Source organism: Stegostoma tigrinum, chromosome 11 (genome assembly GCF_030684315.1).
Source record: "Stegostoma tigrinum isolate sSteTig4 chromosome 11, sSteTig4.hap1, whole genome shotgun sequence".
Taxonomy (NCBI): domain Eukaryota; kingdom Metazoa; phylum Chordata; class Chondrichthyes; order Orectolobiformes; family Stegostomatidae; genus Stegostoma; species Stegostoma tigrinum.
Window position 1 is genome coordinate 23,223,438 of NC_081364.1, and position 27,454 is coordinate 23,250,891.

General features: G+C 42.3%; 1 long non-coding RNA gene across 1 annotated transcript in view; it reads right to left on the minus strand.

The window, feature by feature from the left end:
* The window catches only part of LOC132210255 (uncharacterized), a 214,128-nt gene extending 188,233 nt beyond the window's left edge, over nucleotides 1-25,895 (minus strand). The window contains exons 1-2 of the long non-coding RNA XR_009446488.1: nucleotides 25,805-25,895; nucleotides 8,248-8,304 (exon numbers count right to left, since the gene is read on the minus strand). This is a non-coding gene — a long non-coding RNA (uncharacterized LOC132210255). The remainder of the gene's footprint in view (nucleotides 1-8,247; nucleotides 8,305-25,804) is intronic.
* Between the last annotated feature and the right edge of the window lie 1,559 nt (nucleotides 25,896-27,454).

Genomic DNA, 27,454 nt, shown 5'->3' on the forward strand with positions numbered 1-27,454 from the left:
TTTTTATTCAGTAATGGAATACTGTGTTATGAGGAAAAGGCAGGAAACTGGAGTTGAGGATTATTAAATCATTCATGACCTCAATGAATGGTGGAGCAGACTTTATTTGTTGGGATGTGGGTATCTCTGGCTGGCCAGAATTTATTGTCATCCCTGATGTAAGAACAATGCTGCAAAAACTTGTGATTTCAAATAAACCTGTTGAACTATAACCTGGTGTCGTGTGACTTCTGACTTTGTCCACCCCAGTCCAACACCAGCACCTCCACATCATGGATATATTTCCAAGTCAGTTCCTCCAAGTGTTTTTTTTTATCACGTTGAATGAACCCAATTGGCCGAAGACCGGTATCTGTGATTCTGGGGACCACTGAGGGAGGCCATGATCGATCATCCACTCGGCACTTCTAGCCGAAGATTGCTGTGAATGCTTCACCCTTATCTTTTGAACTGATGTGCTGAACTCTTCCATCATTCAGGATCGAGATATTTGCATAGCCTCCTTCTCCAGTGAGTTATTTAATTGTCCACAAACTTTCATGATTGGATATGGCAGGACTGTGGAATTTAGATCTGATCTTCAGGTTGTTACATTGTTTAGCTCTGTATATCACTTGCTGCTGATGTGGTTTGGCATGCAAATAGTCCTGTTTGGTTGCTTCACCATGTTGACACCTCATTTTTTAAGTATGCTTGGTGCTGCTCCTGGCATGCCCTCTTGCACTCTCCATTGGACCAGGGTTGATGCCTTGGCTTGATGATAATGATTGAGTGGAGGATATGCTGGGCAATAAGGTTGCAGATTGTGCTGGAGTACAATTCTGCTGCTGTTGATGGCCCACAATGCCTCATGGATGTCCAGTTGTGAGTTGTTAGATCTGTTCAAAGTCTGTTCCATTTGGCACAGTGATAAAACTACATAGTACAATGGAGGGTGTTCTCAATGTGAAGGCAGGATTTTGTCTCCATAAGGACTGTGCAGTGGGCATTTTACGGACACTATCATGGATAGATGCATCTGCAGCTGGCGGATCGGTAAGGATGAGATGAAGTACATTTTTCCCCTCTTGTTGGTTTCCTCACCTTCTGCCACAGACCCAGTCTAGCAGCAATGTCTTTTAGGACCCAACCTACTCAATCAGTAGCACTGCTGCCAAGCCACTTGGTAGTCCCTCACAAAAATGCATTTCACACCCTTGCCACTCTCAGTGCCACCTCCAAGTGCTGTTCAACATGGAGGAGTACTGATTCATCAGATGAAGGAGGATAAATTTTGTAATCAGCAGGAAGTTTCCTTGCCATGTTTAACTTGAAGTAATGAGACTTCAAGTCAAGGACTACCAGGGTAATTCCCTCCTGACTGTATATCACTGGACTTCCACCTCTACTGGGTCTGTACTGCCAGTGGGACAAGACATATCCAGGGATAGTCATATTGGTGTCTGTGACGTTGTTTGTCAGGTGTGATTCCATGAGTATGACTATGCCAGGCTGTTTCTTGACTAGTCTGTGAGAGACCTCTCCCAATTTTGACACTAACGCTCAGATGTTAGTAAGGAAGACTTTGCAGGGTTGACAGGCTGGTTTTGATATTGTCATTTCTGATGCCTAGCTCAATCTGGTTTCATTTCTTTGCTGAAACTTCTTAGCGATTGTTACAATTGAGTTGCAAGCTAATTCATTTCAGAGGGCAGGTCGAGAGCCAACCACACTGATGTGGCCCTGGAGTCACATGTAGACCAGACCAGGTCAGGATGGCAGATTTCTTTCCCAGAGGTGGGCCAGATGGTTTTCCCGCACAATCAACAATGATTTCAGTTGATTTTTAATTCCATATTTTTATTGAATTCACATTGCACCATTTGCCATGGCTAGATTTGAACCTGGATCGCCAAAAATTAGCTGAATTTCTGGATTAATAGTTTAGCACTAATATCACAAGACCATCACCTCACCAGATTGATGGACTGAATGGCCTACTTCTGCTCCTGTGGTTTTCCATCGCTGACACATCATGGCCAGATGATATAATGTAGTATTATCATGTGAAACGTTTTCATGTTTGTTTTAAATAATTAAGCATTTTGTTTAATGCAATAAGTTGAGAAATTTCCTGTAAATATGTTAATTGTTTGCTTCATAATATTCAAGGTAATAGCTTCGTAAGATTGTTTGGAAGACAAAGGGAAGAGAAAATGCATTAATATTTATTTAAAAACAGGATAAAAATGGAAACAAAATTATTTCACAAAAATATATTCCTTCATTGCTGAGCCTTTCCTACTCACCCACATGCTGCATTAAACCAAATTATTTTTCTTTTCAAGTCTCACCTTGTATTCTTTATTTACAACCAACAATTCAAACTGATAAGACAGTGGCTTTGAGCATGAATGTGAAATCTGTTTTTGTGCGGGTAAATGTGTCCTGATTTTCATTTGATGAGATGATTGTTTCTCTTGTGCTAATATGTACAAAAAAGATCTAAACAGGTTGAGAAGCAATGAGGTGCCAAATGGAGGATACATTTGAGAAGTGTGAGGTTATTTATCTCGGTCCTAAGAATAGAAAAGCAAAATAATTTTTAAAAGGCGTGAGGTTTGTGGGTATTGATGTTCAGAGAGACATGGGTGTCCTTGTATTAAAAACAAAATAAGCAATCATGAAAGCAATTGGCATGTTGATCTTTACCGTAAAGGAATGGAGTAAAAGAATAAAAAAATCTTGTTACAATTGTACAGAGGGTGATTGAGACCACACCTAGATTACTGTGCAAAATTTGATCTCTGTTTTTTAGAACGGATATACTTGTTTTTGAAAAAAAATCAGTGAAGGCTCACTAGATTGTTCACTGTGTTCAAAGTGTTGTCCTATAATAATGATAGGCTGAGCAAATTGGATCTTATTCTTTGGAGTTTAGAAGAATGAGAGGTGATCGCATAGAGTCATAGAGTCCCCGAGAGTTGTATACAATGGAAACATATCCTTTGGTCCGACTCATCCATACCAACCAGAAACACTAAATTATTCTGGTCCCATTTACTAGCTTTTGGAGCGTATCCATCCAAACCATTCCTATTCATGTACCCATCCAGAAGCCTTGTAAATGTTATAATTGTACCAGCCTCCACCACTTCGTCTGGCAGCTCATTCCATGCACACACCACCCTCTGCAAAAAAACAATGCCACTTCAGTCCCTTTTATATCTTTCCCCTCTCATCTTCAACCTGTGCCCTCTAGTTTTGGATTCCTCTACCACGGGTAAAAGACTTTGGCAATTCACCCTATCCATGCACCTCATGACCTTATAAACCTCTTTCAGGTCACCCCTCAACCTCCGATGCTCCAGGGAAAATAGTCCCAGCCTATTCAGCCTCTCCCTCTAGCTCAAACCCTTCAAGACCAGCAATGTCTTTGTAAATCTTTTCTGAACCCTTTCATGTTAACAGTTTTCCTACATCAGGCACTGTAACATACAAGATTCTGAAGGGATTTGACAGGTTTACAGAGTGAGAGATTTTTTCCACTAGATGGAAATCTAGAATAAGGGAGGCACCATCTCTAGGTAAGGGACTGATCATTTACGAAACAAGCATTAGGATATCTATATCTCAGAGGAGTGTGGATGTGTCACAAGGCTGGCATAGACAGATTTTTAACCTCTCAAGGAACTAAGGGAGATGGGGAGTAGGCAGCAAATCGGTGGGACTGAATGGAAGAGATGGGGTAGGTGGTAAGGATCTTCTGCCCCAATATATTATGCTCTTACATTCTTATATTTATTTCTCAGTAAAAAGAATAAAAATTAAGTGAAGAATATACATTTTAATCAAAAATAATTGTGTTGGAAAGTCTTAACGTAATTTCATGACATCCTCTCATGCTATTGACTCTTTTAACTAAAACAGAAATAAGAGAAGAAATTTAAAACATTACATCAGACCTTTTGGTGGATATTTCAATTCTTACAGTACCTCATAGCTATATGTAGATTCACAGTGAAACAAAAGAAAACAAAAACATACTAATGTCAGAGATAATGGGAACTGCAGATGCTGGAGAATCCAAGATAATAAAACGTGAGGCTGGATGAACACAGCAGGCCAAGCAGCATCCTGAGATGCTGCTTGGCCTGCTGTGTTCATCCAGCCTCACATTTTATCAACATACTAATGTCATACCTTTTCAGAGGAATATAATAAAGCACTTTATAGATGATGAATTCTGATGAACTCCTGTGAGTAGATCAATGCCTTTGTGGACGATAAAAGAAAATACTGTGGATGCTGGAAATCTCAAATAAAAGCAGGTCTGGCAGCATCAATGGCATGAGAAACAGAGTTAATAGAGGAGGTGGAGTGATTGAATAGATAGAATAGAATAGAATAGAATCTCTACAGTGTGGAAACAGGTCATTCGGCCCAACAGGCCCACACTGACCCTCTGAAGAGCATCCTGCCCAGACCCATCATGCTACCCTATTACTGCATTTTCCATGGCTAACCCATGTAGCCTAGATTACTGTGTACAACTTGATCTCCAAAAATGAACAAGGTAAATGAGCTTGTAACACGGATTGAAATTATCGGGTATGATGTCGTGGGTATCACAGAGATGTGGCTACAAGGGGATCAGGGCTGGGAACTGAATATCCAAGGATATGTGTCCTATCAGGAGGACAGGCAGATGGGTAGAGGGTACTGGGTTGCCTTGCTCATAAGAAATGAAATTAAATCAACAACAAGTGATATGGAGTCAGAAGGTATAGAATCTGTGTGGGTAGAGTTGAGGAAATGCAAAAGAAAAAGATCCTGATGCGAGTGATGTGCAGGCATCTTAGCAGGAATCAGGATGTGGGGTTGAACGTAAAACAGGAGATAGAAAAGACATGTAGGAAGCGTACTAATATAATAAAATGGGGGATTTCAATATGCAGCATGAAGCTGGAGGAACATAGCATCAGAGGAACAGGAAAGTTGACGTTTTGGATCGGGACAATTCTTCAGAAAATCTATAAGATCATAAAAGAAAATCTGAAAAAGGGTCCCAACCCAAAATGTCAACTTTCCCGCTCCTCTGATGCTGTCTGACCTGCTGAGTTCCTCTAGCTTCACTCTGTGTTGTCTCTGACTCCAACATCTGCAGTTCTTGCTATCTCTGACTTCAATATGCAAGTGGACTCAGAAAATCAGGTTGGTAGTAGATTGCACGAAAAGAATTTTTTAGAATGTTTACAAGGTGTATTTGGAGCAGATTGTGGTAGAACAGAATAGGGAACAGGCAATTCTGGGTTTGGTGATCTGTAATAAGGCAAACATGATCAGGGAGCTTAAAGTGAAGGAAGCCCCAGAGGGCAATGACCACAATAGACAGAATTCACCCTGATATTTGAAGGGAGATGATTGAATCAGATGTAATGGTATCACAATTGAGTAAAGGCAACTAAAGACACGAGGGAAGAGCTGCCCTGAGTTAATTGGAAGGGCAGCCTAGCAGAGAAGACACTGGAACAGCAGTGGCAGGAATTTCTGGGGCTAACTTGGGAGGCACAGCAGAAATTCATCCCAAGGAAAAAGAAACATATGAACAGGTGGATGAAACAACCGTGGCTGACAGCATAAGTCAGGGAGAGCATAAAAGCAAAAGAAAATGTGGTGAAGATTAGTGGGTATCCAGAGGATTGGGAAGCCTTTAGACACTAGCATAGCATAAATAAATATGCAATAAAGAGGCAGAAGATGAAATATGAGAGGTAAGCTAAATAATAATATAAAAGTAGTTTGCAACAGTTTGTTTTAGATCTATAAAAGATAAGAGAGAGGCAAGTGTGGACATTAGACCAACAGAAGATTAAGCTAGAGAAGTAGTAATGAAGAACAAAGAAACGGCAGAGGAACAGAATAGGTACTTTGCATCAATCTTCATGGTGGAAAACACAGCAGTATACCAGAACTTTAAGGAAGTTAGGGGGCAGAGATGAGTGTAGTGGCCATCACGAAGGAGAAGGCACAGATGAAGCTAAAAAATCTGTAAATGGATAAATCATCCAGACCAGATAGACTGCACCCCATGGTTCTGAAGGAGATAGCTGCGGAGTTTGTAGGGATATTGGTAGTGATCTTTCAGGAACCAGTGGAGTCAGAGAGGGTCCCAAAGGACTGGAAGTTGGCTAATGTTTAAGAAGGGAGGAAAGCAGAAAACAGGAAACTATGGGCCAGCTTTTCTGACCTTAGTTGTTGGTAAGATTATAGAGTTCATTTATTAAGGATGACATTGCAGAGTATTTGGAAATGCATGGTAAAATAAAGTTGAGTCAGCATGGCTTTGTCAAGGAGAGGTCATGTCTGACAGATCTGTTGAATTCTTTGAGGAGGTAACAAGCAAGTTAGACAAAAAAGAGCCAATGGACATCATCTATTTGGATTTCCAGAAGGCCTTTTACAAGGTCCCACACAGGAGGCTCCTGAATAAGATAATTGTCCATGCAGTTAGGGGTAAGGTACTAGCATGGATAGAGGATTAGCTGACTGAGGAACGACAGTGAGTGAGGATGTAAGGTTTTTTTCCAGGATAGCATCAAATGATTAGAGAGTTTCACAGGGGTGGGTGTTAGGACCACAAATATTCATGCTATACGTTAACAATCTGGATGAAGGAACTGAGGGAATTGTTGCTAAGTTTGCAGATGACACAAAGTTAGGTGGAGGGACAGGTAATGTAGAAGCAGAAAGGCTGCAGAAGGTCTTAGACAAGCCAGGAGAGCGGGCAAAGAAGTGGCAGATAGAATACAATGCAAGAAAGTGTGAGGTTATGCATTTTGGTGGGAGGAACAGAGGCATTGAAGTGGGAAAGGCTTTGGAAATCTGAAGCACAAAGGGACTTTGGAGTCCTGTTTCAGGATTCACAAGTTTAACATGCAGGTTCATTAGTGGGTGGGAAGGCAAAGGCAATGTTAGCATTCATTTCAAGAGAGCTACAATACAAGAGCAGGGATACACTGCTGAGGCTGTAAAAGGCTCTGGTCAGACCGCATTTGGAATCTTGTGAGCAGTTTAGGGCCCCATATCTGCAGAAGGATATGATGGTGTTGAAGGGGTTCAGAAAAAGCTTACAAGAATGATCCTGGGATGAAGGGATTGTCATATGGGGAGTGATTGTCTGAATCTGTATTCAATGGAGTTCAGAAGGATGAGTGGCATTTCGTTGAAATTTGTGGAATACTGAGAAGCTTGGATAGAGTGGATGTTAAGCAGACATTTCCACTAATAGGAGAGACTAGGGCCTGAGGGCATAACCTCAGAGTGGAGGGACAACACTTTAGAATTGAGGTGAGGAAGAATTTCTTAAGCCAGTGGGTGGTGAAACTGTGGAACTCGCTGCAGAGGGCTGTGGAGGCCATGTCATTGAGTGTATTTAATATAGAGGTAGAAAGTTCTTGATTAGTATGGGGATCAAGAGATACAGGGAGAAGGCAGGAGGATGGTGTTAGAAGCAGATCAGCCATGATTGAATGGCAAAACAGACTCAGTGGGCTGAATGGCCTAATTTTACTCCTATATCTTATGGTCTTATGGTTAATACGAGTGTAATTCATAATGTTAAAACTGAGATTGATTGATTGTTGTTATTTCCAAATATTGAAGGATATGGTGATCTCGTTGAATGGCAAAAAAGATTTAAAGAGACCACGGAGCCCTAAAAACGAGGTGCCAACTTATGAAACTACAACATAGAGCTACATGCATGCTAAAACCAGAAACATCATGCCACAGAAGGAGCTAAGTGATTCCACAAATAATAGGCTAAACCAAAAGAATCCACAAATAGTCCTGTCCTCAGAGATGGGAGAACCCAACATGTTAGTGCCAGTAAAAGAAAGTTGAGGTATTTGGGGCCATTTTAAGCCAGAAAGCACAAGTGGAAGATTCATTGGCCTCCTCTTCAGGCCACCAACATCATCTATGCCAATCATAAAGCACTGGATACAGCAAACGCTATTGCTCCCGACAAGATCACAGCAATAGGACTGTTGATTTGTGCTCCAGAACTAGTTCTGCCAAGCTGTTCCAGCACAGCTATAACACTGACATCTAGCCAATAATGCAGAAAATTGCTCTCGGTGTGTTCTGTCTGAAAAAAAAATACAAGTCGAAACTAACTAATTACAAGCCCATTAAAACCCGCTCAATCATCGACAAAATGATGGAAGATGTCATTGACAGTGTTATTAAACAGCACTTACTCACCAGTAACACGGACATTGATGCTCAGCTTCAATTCCTCCAGGAACATTCAGTCTAGCTCTATTGACCGACAATAAGAAAACAAACTAAAATGGTGTAGGCGAGAAGAACAGCAGCAATGGCAGACTTGTATTGATATATCATTCACAACACAAAACATTGCATTCGCTTCTCACTAAAGAGACAACTTATGAAGTATAGTAACATTCCTACCAGAAATTTTTGATATTCTTTGACTTCATTTGCTTTCAACAGCTTTCATTTGCTCTTAAAAATAAGTTGTTCAGGCATCACTTGGTCTGAATTGATTTCATTTGAACTGAAATGCAATATTTCAGCAACAATTGACATTTGTTGCACTTGAGAGCAATCACGTAGCTATAATTTGACATCCCAACTAGCGCCATTGTCATCAATTGGCATCAAATGGAATATCATTGCATGCAGGCATTTGTGGTCAGCATCATTTGATTGCCCTGAGTGCTCAGAAACAGACAAAAGAGAATCCCAGCGATGGTGAGACAAATTTTAACTGAATTCCATGCATTATTTAACATCATGCAGTCTTATGTCATTAATTTTTTCTAGCTCTAACTGATATGTACTATGCAATCTGTGATTAACAGGCAGCATGAAAATTGTGTGGCAGCAGAGGAAAAACGTGTGCCTCCCTTTTTATTTATCTGGTTTCTGTGTTTAGGTGAACACATGTACTTCTGGCCAATGACGCCTCACTTTGTTAATACTTCTACTAGCTTCAAACCTGAACACCAAAATAAACCAATCTAATCAAATTTACTGTTAGGTTTACTGAAAGGAAAACCAGTTAACACCAGTGACTGGAGGTAATCTCTTGATGAAAACATATTTGAGGAGCACGTTTATGATCTCATTTTTTTTGCACCAAAAAATGACATAAGTGGCAATTTCAGTGGAAACCTGCAAGTGTTGAAATCTATATTGGATTTTGAGAATAAACTTGTCAACTCACATGTTTTCATTACTGTGCATTGCAAAGCTAATTAAAAGATTTCTTCAGGATCTCAATCAGGGACTTTGGCATTTTATTCTTATTATCATGATAATTATAATTAAGATTGTATTGGCACAAGGCATTTTGCAAAATAAGCTTTCCAGACTGACTACGTGGATGAGAGATAATACGCTGGAGAATCTGAGATAACAAGGTCTAGAGACGGATGAAGGGTCTAGGCCCGAAACGTCAGCCTTCCCGCTCCTATAATGCTGCTTGACTACATGGACGGACGGCCACTAATTTATGGTTAATAAATTAATGGCAACTCTGACCTTTGACCACTAGACGGACTGGAGGCAAAGCTTGTGCTGCTGGTGTTGGTTAAATGTCAAATGGGAGGATTTTTACACCTCCCTCCACCTTAGGTTTGGGTACTCTCCATCTCCACCCCATGGATTTAACTCCAATCACTTTCTTTCCCCTGCACCACAGGACCCTCATTCCTGTCCTCAGGATTCAGTCTCCATCAATTTTTCTCTATCCACAAACCCCACCCCCTCAATTTCTTTCTTCCAGTGGCTGCCTCTGCTTCTGTTTCCAAATGCAATCTGGGGCTGGGGACTGGAGTGGAAACTGGAATTGTTATCAGAAGTTCAAGTGCAACGGTTAAACTAAAACAAAATGACTTTTACGTGGAGCTGGAGAAAATGATTGTAAAGAGAAAATTAAACAGTTGGATTAAAGTGGAACATGTACAAAAGAAACAGCTGGAACTACCTGGTAAGTAACCACTACACAGAAGAAGCATATTTTTTATCTTGTTGAGCCATGTAATAATGCTGCTATGATGATCTTAGCAACCACATAGATCAGGTAAATCATGTACACATGGAGATATCCCCTGTAAATGGTGCCTTCTAAATGGTTTTTAAGAAAGATACATTTTTCTTTCATTTTACATTAAAAATATAGTGTGCTTTTGCCTTAACCTTAAGGTGTAGGAGCGGAAGTAGGCCATTCAGCCCATCGAGTCTGCTCTGCCATTCAATGAGGTAATGGCTGATCTGATTATCCTCAACTCCAATTTTCTGCCTTTTCTGAATAACCCTTGATTCGCTTGAAATAGGTTAAAGTAGCTTTGGAGATAGAAGTTAGACTCACAAAAAATGTCTGTGCAACTCTGCACTTCTATTATAATTAAAAAAGAAGAATTAAATCATCCCTGTTATTAAAAGTTCTAATGGAATTTTTCTGCTAAGCCATTGAATGAGTTGTTAAATGGAGAGTCTGTTTGTCAGGTCGATGCAAGCAATTCTACTGTGTTTTGTTGAAGGGCAGAGATCCCTGACGTCCCAAGCAACATTTATTTCTCAATCAGCCTCACCTAAACTAGATATCTAAACATTATTACTTTGGTACTTGTGTGACATTGAAGCCCTTATATTAGCAGCTGCATTTCTTACTTTTCAACAGACGCTGTATTTCAAATTGACTGTAAAGTCTTTGAGAGGTCCTGTGATTTAATGGCACAATATAAATGCTATCCTTTCTTTCATGTTGTTCCAGCAAGACACGTTATTAGGTTTATGTACAGTGGAGTAAGGAACAGCACAATTATTGAAAGGAGTATATTGTGTGACTACATGTTCCTTCCTTATTAATCTTGAGGAATATAAGAAGGATTCTTGAGTAAATAAGAACAAGATGGTAAAGGTGCACCTTCACAATGCTGCACGTAAACTGTTGCAGGCTGAGTTTCAGTTGAGGTTTCAGAACAGGCTATGTTCCAGGAATGCAGCCTACCCAAACACTTTTCTGTGAGGTCTTGAAAGAACGCTCCTTTCAATCTGGTCGCTATCTATCACTGTGGACCATTTCAAAAACATTGTGAAGAGCTACATGCAATAAAGCCTCTTTCAATCTATTTTGAGAACCATTTCCAGGAGTTTATGTAACAATTTAGTGCTAATATATTTGTTGCTTCTAGCTTTAGGGAAAAGAAAATAGGACATTACAGCTTGGGAGAGATTAAATGCAATGAAATGATTGATGTAGTTCAGAATTTACATCACCGAAGTGAAATGATCAAGATTGCCTCTTCCTCCTTTAAACAATCTCATCAAAGGAGAAGATTTTAATCGCAGCACTTTTAGAATAGGCTGAAAATCCTGTTGATTTGGTCTCAGCTGTTGGACCCACAAGTGCCCTCCAGCGCTGAATCTATGAGGATTTGAGGATTCCCTGAGAGAACACCTAACCAAGGAATTCAAATTGTCACTTCTCCGATCTTCCTGGACACTTTTGTAATGAAGGACTAAGCTGCTATTCACTGCTGTGCTCAACCAAGAACATGAATCCTGCCAATATTTAAAACATTGCATCTTCTTTGATCATCTCTGTTCATTAGTTGCAGAAGTATTGAATGTTGGAAAAAAAGGTTGCATGACTTGAGAGGGCAATTGCAGGCTAACGTTCATACGATATAATCAGCAGGATTACATCTGAAACAAGTTGGCAACCCCATATGGAATAAGTGGGCATAAGGTTGGTATTGAAAATCATCTCCACTGTGCACCAGATGAGAACTGCCAAAAAGCTCTGGCTTCCCACTCCTGCTCACTGAATTCCCTAGCCCCCTCTGCAATCACAAATGATTAGGAGTAGGAGCAGGCCATGCTGCTGTCCAAAACCTGCTCCATCATATAACAAGAGTGTGATTGATCTGATTGTAGCCTCAAATCTAAAATCCTGCCTACTCGTGATAACCTTTCACCCCCTTGCTTAACAAAAATCTGTCTTCCTCTGCATTAAAAATATTCAACGATTTTTTTTCTTTTCAGGATGAGAGTTACAAAAGCTCACAACTCTCTGAGAGGGAAATAAACCTCATCTCTGTTTTAAATGGATGACCCCTGATTTTTAAACAAACACTTCTTGCTCTAAGTTCTCTCATGAGAGAAAATATCCTTTTCACAACTACTGTGTCAAGAACCCTTAGGATCTTGTATGGGTCAAATCACTAGTTATTCTTCCAAAATCCAGCATATACACGCTTAGCCTGTCCAATCTTTCCTCTTAAAACAGTATTTTGTTTCAGATATCAATCTAGAAAATGTTCCCTGAACTTCCTCATTCTGGGCTATCCAAGATGGAGAATGTGAAGGTAGCGTTTACGAGGAGACATAGTTTTAAAATGAAAGGAGGTAGATATCGGGGAGAAGTCAGAGGTAGGTTCTTTACTGAGAGAGTGGACGGGACATGGAATACATTGCCGGAGAGGTTAGTGGAGTCAGCCTCATTAGGGGCATTTAAGCAGCTATTAGACAAGCATATGGATGATAGTATAAGGTAGTGGTGGAGGTTAGATAGACCTTAAGTTTAGGGTAAACGTTCAGCACAGAGTTCTTTATGAGCCAAAGGGCCTGTACTGTGCTGTAATGTTCTATGTTCTATGTGAAAAAAATTCTGGCAGAAAGAGCTCCTCCTTTTATAATATGGGGATTATAATCGGGGACTCTTTAGTCAGAGGCACAGACAAACATTTCTGTGGCCAAAAGGAAGACATCAGAATGGTGTGTTGCCTCCTAAGAGCCAGGAACAAAGACATCTCACAGAGGGTGCAGACTATTCTCAAAGGCAAGAGGGACCTATGGGAGGTTGTTGTACACATTAGCACTAATAATATAGGAAGAGAAAAGGATGAGATTCTGAGGAGATAATATAGGAAGTTAGGTAGAATTTAAAAAGTTGTTCCTCGAAGGTGGTAATATCTGGATTACTCCTGGTGCCACAAGCTAGTGAGGGTAGGAATAGAAAGATAGAGCAGATGAATGTGTGGCTGAGGAGCTGGTGCATGGGAGAAGGATTCACACAAAGAGACAGCGAGGAAACAGAGCAGTCTAAGACTGGTGCTGTTAGGAAAAGGAATAAGTCAGTCAGGGCAGGCAGGAACAAAGTAGAGACTGAAGTAGGATTGATAAATTAAACTGCCTCTATTTCAATGCAAGAGGGTTAATAGGTAAGGCAGATGAACTCAGGGCATGTTTAGGAACTTGGGAGTGGGATATCATAGCAATTATAGAGACATTGCTCGGGGTGGACAGGACTGGTGGCTTAAGGTTCCAGAGTATAGATGCTATAGAAAGGATTGAAAGGGAGGCAGGGGAGGAGAGGGAATGGCATTTTTGATTAGGATAACAATATGGCTGTATTTAGGGAGAATATCCCTGGGAATATGTCCAGGGAAGTTATTTGGGTGGATTTGAGAAATGAGAAGGGGATGATTACCTTATTGGGATTGTATTACAGATTGCCTAATAGTCAGCAGGAAATTGAGAAACAAATTTGTAAGGAGATCTCATTACCTGCAAGAACAATGGGGTGGGTTATGGTAGTTTCAAAACATTACTTTCCAAACATATACTGGGACTACCATAGAGTTAAGGGCTTCTACTGGAGGGGAATTTGTTAAGTGTGTAAAAGAAAATTTTCTGATTCAGTATGTGGATGTACCTGCTAGGGAAGGTGAAAAGTCTGACCTACTTTTGGGAAATAAGGCAGGGCAGGTGACTGACGTGTCGGTGGGGGAACACCCAGGGGCCAGAAACCATAATTGTATTAGTTTTAAAACAGTGATGAAAAAGGATAGACTGGATCAAAAGTTAAAGCTCTAAATTGGAGGAATGCCAATTTTGATGGTATTAGGCAAGGACATTCAAAAGTTGTTGTGGGGGCAGGGGGGCGGATGTTCGCAGGCTGGGAAATGGGAAACCTTCAAAATCGGACAACGAGACTCCATTGACAGTATATTCCTGTTAGGGTGAAGGGCAAGGCTGTTAGGTGTAAGGAATGCTGGATGACTAGAGAAATTGAGGGTTTGGTCAAGAGTAAGAATGAAGCATATATCAGGCATAGACAGTAGAAACTGAGTGAATCATTAGAAAAGTACAAACGCAGTAGGAGTATAGTTAAGAGGGAAATCAGGAGGACAAAAAGGGGGCATGAGATAGCTTTGGCAAGTAGAGTCATGGAGAATCCAAAGAAATTCTACAAATACATAAGGGTCAAAAGGGTATCTTGAGAGAGAATAGGGCCCCTTAAAGATCATCAAGGCCACATATGTGTGGAACTGCAGGAGATGGGGAAGATTTTGCATCACTGTTTATTGTGGAGAAGGAATTGGAAGATACAGAATGTGGGGAAATAAATTGCGACATCTTGAAAAATGTCCATATTATAGAGGAGAAGGTACCGATCTCTAGGGTGAGGGAGTTCAAAACAAGGGGCATATTTTAGGTGAGAGGATAAATGTTTAGAAAGACATGAGGGGCAACCTTTTTACACAGAGAATGGTTCATGAGTGGTGAGAACTGCCTGAGCAATTGATGGATGCAGGTACAGTTACACCATTTAAAAGACATTTAGATAAGTACATAAATAGGAAAAGTTTTGAGGAATGTGGGCCAAGTGCAGACAAGTGGGACTAATTTAGTTTGGGAAGTTGTCGGCATGGTCAAGTTGGACCAAAGGGCCTCTTTAAATGCTATATGATTCCACGACACTATGTGGCCTTCACAAAGAAACAGGAGTGCAGATAATCCCTGAGAAATTCCAGCTGTTACCACATTTATTGTAACAAAAGAAAAAGCAAAGAGTGGCCCATGACTGTAAAATACACTTGATGTGCAAAAGGTACTACTATGAACAGCGAACATACTAGAACAGAATGAGCAATCTGGATATGGAAGATTACAAGAGCTTAGGCAGGCAGGCTAACTAGATAGATAGTAACTATCTATAATAATCATCAATATGTGGTCCATAGAAAGGGAACAAAGCTGGATCAATTTATAAGGCTTTTGGAAATCTATGACCTTTGTTTTGAGAAAGCCTTAAGTTTTTCTCCATGTACAATTCATACCAACATAAGCCTAGACCTCCTCAGAAATGCCAGTACCTGCTCCGGCCACAATGCATCTCTCCTCTAAGACATGTATATGCTCTCTAAATAGTGCAAGCTAGCATTAATTGATGCTAAGCACTCAATGTATTGAATCACCGTTTGCTGGCCCAACCAATAAAAAGTGCACATAGCACTGACGTGGACAATACACTCATGTTAAGAACCAAACAGTATGAATTGGCTTGCTACCTGCATTGCAGTTCACAGGCACAAATTTGTCATGTATCACAATCCCTGTGACCTGTTTTACAAGTTATCTAATTTAGCCCCGTAAGTGTCATCAAACAGAATGTTCTTGAGTGTCAAAATTTTGCTAATAGAACCCAATAAAAATACTTATTCAGGCTTGCATCTATTTAACGGAAATGAAACTGTCCATATAGTACTCAGACCACAACATTATGGGCCTGAGACCGATGGCTTGCACATGAGATACACTACACTTAATAACCTGAACCATGTGGCACTTGGAGTCCAGACGGCAACTGTGTGTGAAGCTTACTGAGTCCACTTCCCATGTAAAGTACGAGATAATTTACTGGATAATTGGATAGATATTCAAAAAGTCAGTAAATGCACCATGGGATGGATGTATTGTGCAGCAGCACCTGAGCAACACTCTATTGAGTGAATCATTGTTACAGCAAAACATTAGGAAAGAGATAGCTGGTGCTGTGATATTCAACATCAAAGCAAATAATGCTGAAAATGCTCAGCCAGTCAAGCAATGTCTTCAGAAATAGGAAGATGGGATTAAAATATGCATAAATCATGTTTAACATTGTCAGTTCAGGATGTCACCATGTCTGAAAGCAGAATGAAGATTTTTAAAAATTAAGCTGAAAGATCTGCGGATGCTGTAAATCAGGAACAAAAACAGAATTTCTGGAAAATCTCAGCAGGTCTGGCAGCATCTGTGAAGGAAAAAGCAGAGTTTGTTTCGGGTCTGGTGAGCCTTGCTCAGAACTAAATTTTTAAAATTTATTTTGGACACGTGCACCACTAATGGAGCAAGGATTTATTGCCCCTCTCTAGTTGCCCTTGAGAAGGTGAGCTGCCTTCTTGCGCAGAATCTGATTTCTTCTGCTGCAATGTAAAAATATACTCATGTTGAAATTTCCAAACTAACTTTTCTTTCATGTTTCTCCCTTTGTTTGAGTTCTCAGTATTGTAGATCATTCCAACATTAAATGGGGCTGAGAGTGCATTCTATTCCTTGGCTGTTTTCAATGTCACTCTGGTCAGCAGCTGGGGGAAATTGGAGAATCCCGAGCTGACACACTTGCTTATTTCACTGCCTCTTGTTTCGATAAAGCTGCTGCTGCTCTTTGTTCATTGCTCTCAAAGTTTAACTGAGCAAGAAAATAATTGGCAAAGCCCCACATCCTCCTACTGCTCTGTATGGCAACTTAAAGAGTAAGTATGCACTGCCATGACATTCCCCTGCTCCACAACCTCAATAGCCTCAAAAGGATAGGAGAGGGTTAAAACTACAAGATCCCAACACTACACAAACAAACCTTATGCCAAACCAAGCAGCATCTTAGGAGCACAAAAGCGGACGTTTCAGGCCTAGACCCTTCATCAGAGAGGGAGATGGGGAGAAGGTTCTGAAATGAACAGGGAGAGAGGGGGAAGCGGACCAAAGATAGATAGAGGAGAAGATAGGTGGAGAGGAGAGTATAGGTGGGGAGGTGGGAGGGGATAGGTCAGTCCGGGGAGGACGGACAGGTCAAGGGGACAGGATAAGGTTAGTAGGTCAGAAATGGAGGTGCGGCTTGAGGTGGGAGGAGGGGATAGCTGAGAGGAAGAACATGTTAGGGAGGCAGGGACAAGCTGCAAAAGCCGCACCTCCACTTCCTATCTACTAACCTCATCCACCATCCTTGACCTGTCCGTCCTTCCCAGACTGACCTATCCCCTCCCCACCTCCCCACCTATACTCTCCTCTCCACCTACCTTCTCCTCTATCCATCTTCGGTCTGCCTCCCCCTCTCTCCCTGTTTATTTCAGAACCCTCTCCCCATCCCTCTCTCTGATGAAGGTTCTAGGCCCAAAACGTCGACTTTTGTGCTCCTAAGATGCTGCTTAGCCTGCTGTGTTCATCTAGCTTCACACTTTGTTATCTTAGGTTCTCCAGCATCTGCTGTTCCCATTATCTCTTATGCCAAACCATGTCTGTTAACAATGACAAATATCAGAGTATCTCAGTGTCCCACCATGGATTGGTGAGACCTTTATTAACATACTTAAATTGTTGTCAACAGTGAACAGCTACTGCCTCCCTAGGAAAACTGACACTGTTAGTATTTTTTATGGACCAGGATATCATTCTCCAGGACCTTTAAGAAAGTTTTCAGCCCCTCCACCGCTACCCCATGAACCCAAACCTTCCATACACCAGCAGGCTGTCCATTTAGCAGAAGACATTCCAAGTAATGCTAAAATTCACAGGACATTCGAATCTCTTGATTTCCTGTGTTCTTCAGCCAATTTTAGTTCTATCTGTAACCTATCCACTTTCCTTAAACATTGGAACCCTGAAGTCTTTTTTTTATTTCAGCAAAGGAATATCACTGGCTGAATTAAAGAGGGGGCATTATAGAGATCGATTATCCAACTCAATCTGATCATACGTGCATGAGCATTATCATTGTGGCATATAATAGCATTGCAGCAAACAGACTGATGCAGCACTTAATCTGGAAAGTTTTCAATGCTCTGGTGATGGCTCTCACTTTGCTGAATATTGGTACTGTTTGAAATGGGAAATTCCTATTGCACGTGTCTTTTGATTTCATGCTAGTGTTTATCACAAACATGGTTTTTATCACCACAACAGCAAATGGATCTGGCATGGTGGCTCAGTGGTTAGCACTGTGGCCTTACAGTGCCAGGGACCTGGGTTTGATTCCGCCCTTGGTGATTGTGTGGAGTTTGCACATTTTCCTTGTGTCTCCGTGGGATTCCTCCAGTTGCTCTTGTTTCCTCCCACAGTCCAAAGATTTGCAAGCTAGGTGGATTAGCCATGCTAAATTGCCCGTAGCATTCAGGGGTGTGTAGATTATGTGGATTATACGAGGTTGGGTCTCGGTGGGATTCTCCAAGGGTCAGTGTGGACTTGTTGGGCCGAAGGGCCTGTTTCCACACTGTAGGGATTCTATGATCTTAGCAGTGGTTACTGCCCTAGAATTGGATAGATCTTTGAGATTAAATGCAAAATTATTGCAAGATTGTGGTTAGATACATTGAAAACTTCCCACAGTGATTACTTGAAAGACAGAAGAGAATAATGAGGAGAAATCATTTATTTGTGAACATCATTTTTAAATTAATGAAGCAACAATTTGCTTCTGAAAGATTACAGCTGAGACAGATGGGCAGCATCAAACATTACTACTACTAATGAGGAGATGGCACTCATGAAGGTCATTTTAGATCAAGTATCATTATTTAAGTTACTGAGGTGTTAAGTTGAATTAAATGGCAGGATAATAAATGAATAGGCATAAATTGCATAATAGCAAACAATAATAAAAGCAAAAGTGCACAATTGTTGAAGTTGACAAGGCAGATGGAGAAAATGGTTAAAATGACATAGCAGATACTGGGCTTTATAAATGTAAGTTTAAACTACCAAAGCCAGAAAGTTATGATCCCCACCTTCATAAAACCCTGGATCAACATCAACCAAAGGATTTTGTCTAATCAGGAGAGATTCAAAGACTTTCAAGATGCCAACCCATTGATTTGTGAGAATGGTTCCGGGGGCAAGCGACTTCAGTTGTGAGGAAATATTTGAGAAGCTGAGATTGTAGTCCCAAACGAAGATGGTGGAGAGGTGAATTAATTGAAGTAGTCAATATCATAAGAGGCTTAGCAGAAGTAGATAATGAGAAATTATTCCCAATGATGGCAGGCTTAAGAAGCTAAAGGGACTGACTTAAGGTGATTTACAACTGAAGCTCAGATAACATGAGGAACACGTCCCCGACTCCCTAACCTGTTCTTCATCTCACCTATCCCCTCCTCCACCTCAAGCTGCACCCCCATTCCCTACCTACAAACCTCATCCCGCCCCCTTGACCTGTCCATACTCCCTGGACTGACCTATCCCCTCCCTACCTCCTCACGTACACTCACCTCTACTGGCTCCATCCCCGCCTCTTTAACTTGTCTGTCTCCTCTCCACCTATCTTCTCTATCCACCTTCGATCCGCCTCTCCCTCTATCCCTATTTATTTCCCAACCCTCACCCCATTCCCCCTCTCTGATGAAGGGTCTAAGCCCGAAACGTCAGCTTTTGTGCTCCTAAGATGCTGCTTGGCCTGCTGTGTTCATCCAGCTCTACACTTTGTTATCTCGGATTCACCAGCATCTGCAGTTCCCATTATCCCTATATGGGTACTGGTTAATATTAGAAATTCAACACCAGAGGCTGGTGGAGGCAGATTCAACCTTTGGTTTTCAAAAGGGAATTGGATAAGCACTTGAAGAGAGAAAAAAAAGAAGCGCAGGGCTATGCAGAAAGAACCTTTGTCTTGAAACATCTATGATCCTTCTCTTCTATATCGTAGGTTTATCACAATCAAATATTCTTCAGCCAGTATCAAGTCAGTTTAAATCATTTCTGTTGTAATTCTTAAGGTACTCGTTCATAATATTACCCCTCAATTATGAAAGTAAAATATAACTTGAGTTATATTTTAGGAAGCACTGTTGTTCATTACAGTTATAGAGTTAACCACAAACCCCCAACCCCAGAAATGCAGCATGTATCTATTATCTTTACCAGAGGCTATACCAGGGAAATGCTTGATATCAACCCTTTGTGGATGCTACCTTTACAAAAGACTTTGGATTTCTGGAAATACTTAAGCCAACCTACACATCAGCTTTGATTTTGAAATGTTTGACATGACAAACAGAACCTGTACAAGATAAATATTATTCATCATGTTCTTGCTGGATCGCTGATTGATTTGCAATCTCTCTGCTTCAAATATATATACAATTTACAAATGTAGACTCACATCTGCTATTGCAAATTTCAAAATTTTAGGATGTTCTAAAGTACTTTACAGCCGGTTAAGTCCTTTTTTAAAGTCTAGCAACTATTGTTATAGACAAAACACAGAAGACAATATTTGCACAGCAAGCTCCCACAAGCAGCAATGAGATAATAACCAGGTAATCGGATTTTCACTGATATGGATTGATGATATTGGCCAACTCCAGGGATAATTTTGCTGCTCTTCTTCAAATAGTACAGAGACTTGTTTTAATGTTTAATCCAAAAGCTGTCACCAATTTAACAGAGCTTTGGCATATGAGGATTAATCTTTGTGCTTAAGTTTCTGAAGAAGGATTTAAATTTAAAAACTACTGACTGAGAAATAAAAATTCTACTACAAACTAGGTAAAATATATTAAACTTAAAGAAGTCCAAGTATTGCCATTTAGACTAAATACATTCTTTATCACTTTTTTTTGGTTATTAATCTGCCTTTATTTTTGACAGTTCCAGAAGTTTTGACAGATTAAATAACATGCAACATTTGAACAACTTGTCTGTTGTAATGTTAAATTCTTCTCTTGGATAGTTTGTTGAGTACATTTACTCTTGATGTGGAAGTGCCAGTGTTGGATTGGATTGGACAAGGTCAAAAATCAAATCATACCAGGTTACAGTCTGACAGGTTTATTTGAAAATACTAACTTTCAGAGCATTGTCAGTGGTCCAAGTGTCTTATATTTAAGTGATGTACCAGTCCTGCCCAATATTTAATTGTTTGATTTAATTTTTTACATGTAAACCAATGATATTCTGATTTGAGATAACAAAGTGTGAAGCTGGATGAACACAGCAGGCCAAACAGCATCTTAGGAGCAGCTCCTGAGATGCTGCTTGGCCTGCTGTGTTCATCCAGCTTCACACTTTATTATCTTGGATTCTCCAGCATCTGCAGTTCCCATTATCTCTGATATTCTGATTTGAATTTGATCTAAGTTTAGCCATCTGATCACCCCCAGGAATTCAATATCACACTATTATTCTCCAAAAACTTCTTCCAAATGATCGCATTGCTAAATGTGCGTCCACACCCTTTGAAAATAGTAGCACTAATTGCCTGCCTCAGCAGTCCAATCAACGTTCATAGACACTTCCCTCAACGTTCATAGACACTTCCCTGAAGGGAAAAACTGTAGCAGCCATCCAGAAGAAAAGAGTAATTCAACCAGTAATTGAGGCTTGTAGAGGCTGTTAACTTCTGGATGTCTCGACATAGATTTTCTCCCTGTTCTGGGCAATAAGTAACATTGGCATTGTGGCTTGCTGTGGTTGGTTCGCTCACTGAGCTGGTTCATTAGTTCGCAGACATTTCATTACCCTCATCAGGTCAGCCTCCAATGAAGCACTGTTGTGTTTTCCTGCCTGGTATTTAAACTCTGGGGTCCATTGGATTTGATTACCTTATTTCTGGTTTTTCTTCGCAGTGGTGTATATAAAGGGTCTAGCTCAATGAGTTTGTTGTTGGCCTTCTTGGTGGAGAACGAGGCCTCTGGAAATTCCCATGCTCGTCTCTTTTTGGCCTATCCTAGGATCCTGGTATTGTCCCAATCGAACTGATGGTCCCCTTCATCCGTGTGAATGGAGATGAGTGAGTATTGGTCGTGTCTTTTTGTTGCTGGTTGGTGTTCATGGACTCTTGTGTTTCCTATTGTGGTTTGTTGCCAGTAGTTGATTGTAGCAGTCATTGGGAGCTGCCCAGTCAGCTGGTATTATTGGCTCAATCTGGTAGCTCAGCAGTAGGCTTCCACTCTGGGGATGTTGCACAATGCACCTTTATAATTTTAATTATTTTCCTGATATAATTTTCAGCTTTATGTACCTTTTTTTTGTTGATGTGAATTTTACATTTCAGTGGTAAATTAACTTTGATGAAGCCAGACCGAGGATGTAAGCTTTAATGTAAGATAAGAAGAAAACACACAATTCATGTAAATTTAAAAAAAACATGAAATAAAAAACAGAAGAAAATAAAACAATGCATACTTATTAGCATGGTCTCAATGAAACAATTGAAATGATTGAAAAAGGAATTTTTTAAACTATTATTAAGACACCCAAAAGCAAGAGGACACTGAAAATATGACAATAATTAACACGCAGTGATCTGATGAAAACAAATAGTTTTAACTTTAAGAAACTCCAGTAAGGAAAACACTAAAAACATGATAATAGATTATTTTAAAAAAAACATTTCTAATCTTTATTAAAAGACCCAAGAAAACAAAAAAAATGTAAAATACATGTATTGAGTGAACTTACCAATTAAAGAAAAGCTTAAAGAATTAAAAGCTTCCTTGTTTAGCTCCAAAATTTAGGCTGATATATGTGGCTGTTCATATTCTACAATTCCTTCACCATTATCCTCTCCATTTAGCCTCTGGCTGTCAGATGGAATGTAAAATGTATCAGAGATAATGGGGACTGCAGATGCTGGAGATTCCAAGATAATAAAATGTGAGGCTGGATGAACACAGCAGGCCAAGCAGCATCTCAGGAGCACAAAAGCTGACGTTTCGGGCCTAGACCCTTCATCAGAGAGGGGGATGGGGGGAGGGAACTGGAATAAATAGGGAGAGAGGGGGAGGCGGACCGAAGATGGAGAGTAAAGAAGATAGGTGGAGAGAGTGTAGGTGGGGAGGTAGGGAGGGGATAGGTCAGTCCAGGGAAGACGGACAGGTCAAGGAGGTGGGATGAGGTTAGTGGGTAGCGGGGGGTGCGGCTTGGGGTGGGAGGAAGGGATGGGTGAGAGGAAGAACCGGTTAGGGAGGCAGAGACCGGTTGGACTGGTTTTGGGATGCAGTGGGTGGGGGGGAAGAGCTGGGCTGGTTGTGTGGTGCAGTGGGGGGAGGGGACGAACTGGGCTGGTTGAGGGATGCAGTAGGGGAAGGGGAGATTTTGAAACTGGTGAAGTCCACATTGATACCATATGGCTGACCTCATCACCTCAGGGGACCTCCCACCCACAGCCTCCAACCTCATTGTTCCCCAACCCCGCACGGCCCGTTTCTATCTCCTTCCCAAAATCCACAAACCTGCCTGCCCTGGTCGACCCATCGTCTCAGCCTGCTCCTGCCCCACCGAACTCATCTCCACCTATCTGGACTCCATTTTCTCCCCTTTGGTCCAGGAACTCCCCACCTACGTCCGTGACACCACCCACGCCCTCCACCTCCTCCAGGACTTCCAATTCCCTGGCCCCCAACACCTCATATTCACCATGGACGTCCAGTCCCTGTACACCTGCATTCCGCATGGAGATGGCCTCAAGGCCCTCCGCTTCTTCCTGTCCCGCAGGCCCGACCAGTCCCCCTCCACCGACACTCTCATCCGCCTAGCTGAACTCGTCCTCACACTCAACAACTTCTCTTTTGACTCCTCCCACTTCCTACAGACTAAGGGGGTGGCCATGGGCACCCGCATGGGCCCCAGCTATGCCTGCCTCTTTGTAGGTTACGTGGAACAGTCCCTCTTCCGCACCTACACAGGCCCCAAACCCCACCTCTTCCTCCGGTACATTGATGACTGTATCGGCGCCGCCTCTTGCTCCCCAGAGGAGCTCGAACAGTTCATCCACTTCACCAACACCTTCCACCCCAACCTTCAGTTCACCTGGGCCATCTCCAGCACATCCCTCACCTTCCTGGACCTCTCAGTCTCCATCTCAGGCAACCAGCTTGTAACTGATGTCCACTTCAAGCCCACCGACTCCCACAGCTACCTAGAATACACCTCCTCCCACCCACCCTCCTGCAAAAATTCCATCCCCTATTCCCAATTCCTCCGCCTCCGCCGCATCTGCTCCCACGACAAGACATTCCACTCCCGCACATCCCAGATGTCCAAGTTCTTTAAGGACCGCAACTTTCCCCCCACGGTGATCGAGAACGCCCTTGACCGCGTCTCCCGCATTTCCCGCGACACATCCCTCACACCCCGCCCCCGCCACAACCGCCCCAAGAGGATCCCCCTCGTTCTCACACACCACCCTACCAACCTCCGGATACAACGCATTATCCTCCGACACTTCCGCCATTTACAATCCGACCCCACCACCCAAGACATTTTTCCATCCCCTCCCCTGTCTGCTTTCCGGAGAGACCACTCTCTCCGCGACTCCCTTGTTCGCTCCACACTGCCCTCCAACCCCACCACACCCGGCACCTTCCCCTGCAACCGCAGGAAATGCTACACTTGTCCCCACACCTCCTCCCTCACCCCCATCCCAGGCCCCAAGATGACATTCCACATCAAGCAGAGGTTCACCTGCACATCTACCAATGTGGTATACTGCATCCACTGTACCCGGTGCGGCTTCCTCTACATTGGGGAAACCAAGCGGAGGCTTGGGGACCGCTTTGCAGAACACCTCCGCTCAGTTCGCAAAAAACAACTGCACCTCCCAGTCGCAAACCATTTCCACTCCCCCTCCCATTCTCTTGATGACATGTCCATCATGGGCCTCCTGCACTGCCACAATGATGCCACCCGAAGGTTGCAGGAACAGCAACTCATATTCCGCCTGGGAACCCTGCAGCCATATGGTATCAATGTGGACTTCACCAGTTTCAAAATCTCCCCTTCCCCTACTGCATCCCTCAACCAGCCCAGTTCGTCCCCTCCCCCCACTGCACCACACAACCAGCCCAGCTCTTCCCCCCCACCCACTGCATCCCAAAACCAGTCCAACCGGTCTCTGCCTCCCTAACCGGTTCTTCCTCTCACCCATCCCTTCCTCCCACCCCAAGCCGCACCCCCCGCTACCCACTAACCTCATCCCACCTCCTTGACCTGTCCGTCTTCCCTGGACTGACCTATCCCCTCCCTACCTCCCCACCTACACTCTCTCCACCTATCTTCTTTACTCTCCATCTTCGGTCCGCCTCCCCCTCTCTCCCTATTTATTCCAGTTCCCTCCCCCCATCCCCCTCTCTGATGAAGGGTCTAGGCCCGAAACGTCAGCTTTTGTGCTTCTGAGATGCTGCTTGGCCTGCTGTGTTCATCCAGCCTCACATTTTATTATCTTGGAATGTAAAATGTGCTGAGTGGTTGCAAAAGGCTAAGAGTCAGTCACAAAGTTGATAAGTCCTCATTGTGCAAAATGGACTCTGAGGAACGAAGTCAGGGTAAAACAATAGTGCAGATACCTCTCACAGCATTCAGCTTTGGTGATGAAAGCCCCAGCTTTCAATTCATGCCATTATTGCTCCCAAACCAATTCCCAGATTCCCAACACACGCAAACACACATTCACACTAACACACTCACAGGTCACGCTGAGTGTCTTACAGACATGGACCAAACTCTCTCACACATACAAGTGCACACAGCAGCAGTGGAGAAACAGCAGTTGGAATTTTTACAATGCCACAGTCTCCTATTTTGCATTACAGGTGTCTAAAACAATTACAGTAGAATATTAATTAGTTTCTTGACATGTCCTGAGACTTGCTTGTAGGTCTTAAATGTTGGTTGAAGACTGAAATTTGCATGACACACAGGCATCAAATGCTAATTCGTTATGATATAAGCAAAAATAAAGAAATCTTACCACGTATTTCCATTTTATTTCCCCAAGAGCCTCTCTCAGTCTTTCCACTTCAAACATTACCCTTGTTTCTGATGATCCTTCAGCACCTCTGTGCCAACTCTGCCAGGGTGATCTCTGTGCCAATTCTGCTAGAGTGATCACTGCCAGAAGGATCCCTGTGTGGACTCTGGCAGGTGGACAACTCTGCAGATGAAACAAGCGATGCTTCAGCAGAGGAGCCTGCACAGGAGCTGATAAACCAATAGTCAATGTAAGTGACAATTTAAATTCAGCAACAAATAAGATAACAGTGGAATTGAATTTGAAACTGTATAATGAGAATGAAAGTGAGTAACTCAGTAACCTTCCAAGCTTGAACCATCTATCACATAGAAAGTCTACTGGCAGCCAGGACACCAATACCTGCAAATTTCCCTCCAAGCCACACACATATCTGACTTGCAATGATGAAATCATTCTTTCACTGTCACTCAATCAAAAACCTGGAAATCCCTTCCTCACAGTTCCCTTCTACTCAGTTACTGCTCTCAAGTACCTTGTTGCCGGAGGCATACTTGAACTGGGCTGACACAACACAAAACTGACCCTGATCTGCTGCGTCACCTGCAGTTGACTATTGGAAGCAATGTGCACCTCAAAATGTTGGTGTTGGCAAGAGTTAGCCCCAGGGTATGACTTCTTGAAATAATATGTAGATAGCCCAACTAGGGAGGGATCTGCACTAGATCTTGTACTAGGGATTTACCCTTGCCAGGTGGTATCTCTTTTCTATTCGTTTTTTTGTGGGATGTGGGCGTTGTTGGCTGGCCAACATTTCTTGCTCATCCCTAGCTGCCCTTCAGAAAGTGGTGGTGAATTGCGTTCTTGAACCGCTGCAGTCCTCTTGTATGGGTTGACACACAATGCTATTAGCAAGGGAATTCCAGGAATTTTACCCAGCGACAATGAAGGAACGATGATATATTTCCAAGTCAGGAAGGTGAGTGACTTGGAGGTGAACTTGGAGGTGGTGGTGCTCCAATATGTCTGATGCCCTTGTCTTTCTAGATGGAAGTGATCATGGGTTTGGACAGTGCTGTCTGAGGACCTTTGGTGAATTTTGTAGTGCATCTTGTAGATAGCACACACTGCTGCTACTGCGTGTTGGTGGTGGAGAAAGTGGATGCTGTGAATGTGGTGCCAATCAAACAGGTGGTTTTTTTCCTGGATGATATCAAGCTTCTTGAGTGTTGTTGGGGCCGCACTCATCCAAGCAAGTGGAGAGCATTCCATCACACTCCTGACTTGTGCCTTGTAGATGGCGAACAGGCTTTGAGCAGTCAGGAGGTGAATTACTCACCACTGTATTCCTAGTTCTGACCTGGTCTTGTAGCCACTGTGTCTATGTGGTTTGTCCAGTTGAGTTTCTGGTCAATGATAACCCCCAGGATGTTGATAGTGGAAGATTCAGTGATGGTAACCCCGTTGAATGTCAAGAACAATGGTTAGAGTGTCTCTTATTGGTGATGGTCATAGCCTGGCATTTGTGTGGTACGAATGTCACTTGCCACTTGTCAGCCCAAGCCTGGATATTGTCCAGATCTTCTTGCATGTGAACATAGACTGCTTCAGTATCTGAAGAGTCACGAACGGTGCTGAACATTGTGCAAT